We start from the raw sequence: 5,398 nt of genomic DNA on the forward strand, positions 1-5,398 counted from the left end.
GATTATTTCTCAGTATAATTAAAATATTAACACATTTTTAAAAACTTCAGAAGCAAAAGAAATTTTTCAAAGCAAATTGTTCAAAAAACGAACATATTTTCTTTGTAATTAATTTATGCGTATATATAAATACCTAAACAAATAAGTGAATAAAAAACAATAAGAGAAACAAAAACGGAAACAAAAACAAACAAAAAAACTATTAAAAAAAACTACTAAAAATCTATTTTTTAAAACAGAAAATGTTGATGTTTTTTAATATATAATACTTGAATAAATAATATAAAATGCATTAATCTTAATATTATAAAAATTGTACATTCATTTTTTATACAAGTGATGTGCGAACTTGTTTTTTTATAACTTTTTTCTAATTTCGACTGTTTTATTTTAGCAGTAAACATTTTCTTAACTTTTTGGTTTTCCGGAAATGAAAACTGCCGCATGCGCATTCTTACATAGTAAATTAAGGTGTATGCGAGAATGTCGGAAACATGGTCATCACATGGGAACGTGAACTCATAATTATCTAGAACTTCATAAAGCGTAAGATCTAAAACATTTACTTTTCTAGCATGTTTATCGAAACATTGTTCAGTAAAGTTTATCGGACTAAACAAATGTTCGCTAGAGTGAATCAGTCCTCTTTGTTTTTACAAATTTTCGAGCTCTGTAATGGCAGACTTAATTTCTTCATTTTTCAAAGCTTTTGAACATTTAGAACAGTTTTTGAAGTCTTCCTTTTTCAAAACTTGCTTCGTCAAATATCCTGTTAAAAAGTATTGAAATATTTATTTTAATCAATAAGAACAATATTTATAAATGTCTGAGGTCATATCTACATACAGTTAAGGACGGTCACATAAACATGTAGTATGCTACATTTGCACAAAATGAGAGGATCACATTTTTAAACTACGAACACTGAATAAGTATTTTGCTTACATTGCCAAGTTATATGAGAATACAACTATAAGTATCGGCCTATAAACTTCGCAATTATGTATAAATTCTTTAAAAATCGTTCAATTTAGTTAAGATGATAGTTTGTAAAAATTCCAAAAGTTACAGATTTTCGAATTCCTATTTTTGATGACTGAAAATTCTGTTCTTATATTGATCATTTAAAACAGCCAAAAAACACTATTTTATCATAATTGTAGAAAAATAAATAAGTTTTCCATAATCTAACATGCTTTTTGCAATGACATTAAAATTTTTTATGGAGTTCTTCGGCATAACCTGTCTTCGATGGAATACTTCGACGTTCTACCATGTTTAAGATCATTATTTAATGAATATTTTTAGAGACATATTTTAGGTAAGTGTTTGGGATGTAAACTAACATACCAAAGCACGTAGGTATAATGTACTGCAATAATCATCGGATATTAAAAAATGAGGCTGTTATTACTTCTTAAAATATTGAAAGCCTGGTACGTATTAGTAAATTTGTACATCTTAGAATGTTTACATTCTTAATTTCATCTAAATTAAATTCCATTATATATTTTATATGTAAAAGTACTTTAGGCCATGGAACTCTATAAAAAAAAAGGAATGAAATTTTAATAATCGATTAATATTTAAGTTTGTACGAAAGTATCCACAGTAACTTAAAATCTCGAATTTAATCAAGTGAATGAAAAATGCAGTATAATACATTACGCATATAGGAATATTTTACAGAAGAAAAGAATAAGCCCGTCTATATAACACTTGCAGATTTCTATTTAAGCTGGAAGCGAAAAATTAATTTATCTTACTAAGGAGAGAGATTTTTTTTTTAAGCATATTTACATGAAAGCGATAAATTATCAGAAATATATAAAAGGGGAAAAGTAATAAGGTATAGTTAGTGAAAAAAATTAGTAAAAGTTTCATTAATGGTTAGAACAATGTGGTTATTTTATAAGCGATGGAATAAAACTTTAAAAAGAAAAAAACCTGTTACTTAATAAATGATACAGTCTCAAACTAAGATGAGTGATCGGTTTCGATAAATTCATCTAGTTGCCAATTATTGTGTGTTATAATTGCATCAAGCTTAGTTTTTAAATCTGCTAAAGTCGTTTTACTTTTCGAAGCACCTCTTTTATAGTTTTTCTTAATATCTGATAGAGTAATAATGTTTTTTAATTTTCTTCTGCAACCGTGCAATTGCCATATTTTGGAGGCTTAACTATATTATACACTGATAGCAGCTTGTACAATTGCAAAAAAGTGGAACAAGTTGGATGCTCATTACTTCCAGCCCCTTGACGAATAGTACTAAGATTTTTTTGTAAAAATGGTGATTTTTAATAAATAATAAAATATTATACTAGAACTTACACTCATAGTATCAAACGAGCATTGCGAATTATTATTACGAAAATCATGTGGGTGAGTTTTATAAATTACAATAAAGTTACATTTATGAAGCTGAAAAATTGTAAATATATTTATTCTGTATTCTGTAATGTTTTTAAACCTATTTTTTACTTCAGATTTTTAAATATTTTTGGTAAGAACTTTTTTTCTCTAATATTCACGGTTTATCTGTAGCTTTATTTAAATAAACAATTTTTCATAGTATATTAAAATACTAACCTCAAGATTATCTTGGTTAAGACGACCACTTAGTAAATACTTGAAATTATACTTTGAGATCAAATATTCGCACAAATCTAAAGTTGAATTAATCGTAATCCTTAATCCATGAGCTGTGTCAACAGTAAGAAATTCTTCGGACCTAATTACTCCCTGTTCAAAATCGATTTCCCACGCATTGAACCATTTTTATTCATGTTGTAATACCTACATATACAACATTATATTCGCAAATACATAACGACTAAACAACACGAAAAAAATGTTGACATTTATGTTTAGAACCTTAAAATGTTTCGATCCAGGTTCGAGACCTTCATTGAACTGTTTGACATTAAGTGCTTCAAAAATATAATTGATAAAAGTACAAAAATAAATTGTTGCTTCACATTCTTGAAACTGTTTGCAATATTTAATGTGAATAAGGTATAATTTGAGATCAGCTGCATTGGATTTGCAAAAAATCTGAAGAAAAAAAATTGAATAAAATTAAAGCAGCGAACGGCATGAGTTTCATCTTAAATTATTATAAAGATAGTTAAAAAATGACAATAAAAGAATAGAGTATGAAAGTTTGCAGAAAAAATACCTGAGTAGCATACTTGACGCGCATTTTTCCCGTACTGTCTAAATAGACATGGCTTACGTACCCCAAGTGACGTTTTCTGAGTATCACTCTGCGGAACTGGTTCCAAATAATCTTTCAAGCGTATTAGAATTTTTTGGTCGTTATATATTTTATTTCTTACACACTTTATTAAATGAGGTGTGTCAAAAAACATAAAGACTTTTCTTGTATCGTCTATCGGATGAGTGAAATAATTCTTGGTATCCTTCATATCACTTTTAATTCCAAGTATTTTCCACATCTTACGGTTAGTACTTGCGCCATCACCAATGACACCATGAATAAAACCTCCAGAATCTCCGATATTAACTATAGCTTTACATACATTTTTCTCAAATTCTCTCCACTAACAGTACTTGCTGAAGCAAACACTGCCAGTGTTTCAGTTGAGTTGTCGGTAAGAGACTGATACATGAGAACTAAACCATGCGTGGTTAGTTCCGACATATCAGTACCCTTGCGACTATCTTCGCCAAAACCTGTTAATCCAGTGTAAGTCAAATTCTTATTTGAAACTGGCCCTGGCGGACCGAAGGAACCAAAAGGAGCCTCTACAAGTAACCCTTAAAGGCCCCATTGTGTCCTCCTTCGGCTCCTCAAAAAACTCAAAAAAACAGGAGGATCAACTTTTAAATTGTTGAAATTCGGATTCTACGTTAAAATTTGCATTAGAAACTCACGGAGTAATCGCAATACTTTTTCTTTCATCTTTGAAAACCTTAAAAAATGAAATAATTTTGTCTGGATTCTAGCGCCACACAATGGAAACCTTAAACAACAACGCTATGTAGCCAGTGTCGAGAGCAGTCGAGCAGTGTCCTTGAGGTTTAAACTTTGCGCGCAACATATTACTTGAGCTAATGTGGATGCGCTTGAAGTCACCTTCAGCAGAAGCTAATAACATCCTTAACAATTTTCAACACTGCAAGAAAAAGTATTGTGATTACTCTGTGAGTTTCTAATGCAAGTTTTAACGTAGAATCCGCTTTCTTACAATTCAAAAGTTGATCTTGCTGTTTTTTTTTTAATTTTTTAAGAAGGAACCGAAGGGGGACTTTTTGGGGGTCTTTAATGGTACTTTGTAGAATCTCCTTTTGGTTTCTTCGGTCCACCAGGGGAAACGGATTTTCTTACATTTATTTCATTTAACAGAAGAACACCTTGGCGATGCTTAGGATGTTTTGCATTAAACGATTTTTTTTAATAACTGAAAAAAACCTTTATCGATACCACATGTATCACCTATCAAAGAAACACAGGAAAAAAGAAACGATTGACTGGAGCGCTTTGAAATGTGTATCTTAAAATTCCAGATTGACAAAGTTGCATTTCAATTGTTTCGGGACTCTTTGAATTGGTCAGCTATTTGGACTTAATTAAATCTGCCAAGCCACATTCGGAGATGTACTCGTTCTATAGTTTTAAGACATTCTGAAGAGAGAACATAACATCAAAAAACTAAATTAAGTTCAATTCGTGATTCACGATTGATAGAAGAAACTCATGAATCGTTTCAAGTTCTCAATGAAATGTAGTTTGAAGGATGTCAAACAGTTGATGTTTGATGAAGTGTTAGGGACTGCACCGAAAAAAATATGTAAATTTATTAGTTCAATAGTACGTTGAACTAATACGCTTAGCATAAATTTGAACTCAGTAGGCAAAAAAGTCGAACTGAATCTCTTTATTTACTTTGTAATTTTATTGGTTTCATTATAGAAGAGACGCTATAGCAATACTGAATTACATCGGTTAAGGAATTATTGAAATGGAGCTGTTCTTCACGTAGAACTCACGACATTCATAAGTTGAATATCAGCTGTTCTAAAGCATCGCAACATACACTGTTCAACTTTTCTATAGGGTATGTAAAGAAACTTGAATCACAGTGCGTCGGTAAGATAAAGTTTCTTCGATTAAAAATAGTGGACGCGCTTCGTTTACACAACGAACAGCTGCGGTTCTAATCATGCGCAAACGGAGAAGTTCCACGTATGAAATGCTCACATTCAAGCATAAAACGGCGCTAATACAGGCAAAGCGAAACCCGACCCGTTCAGTGTTTTCATACGCGAAATCTCGGCATCTGAATAGCAGTGCGTCAATATAGATATAGTCGCTGTGCATCGCTTCGTTCGACTCTGCTGGTTCGAATGACGCCGAACGGCGAGGATTCAA

Source organism: Belonocnema kinseyi, chromosome 6, assembly GCF_010883055.1.
Source record: "Belonocnema kinseyi isolate 2016_QV_RU_SX_M_011 chromosome 6, B_treatae_v1, whole genome shotgun sequence".
NCBI classification, from domain to species: domain Eukaryota; kingdom Metazoa; phylum Arthropoda; class Insecta; order Hymenoptera; family Cynipidae; genus Belonocnema; species Belonocnema kinseyi.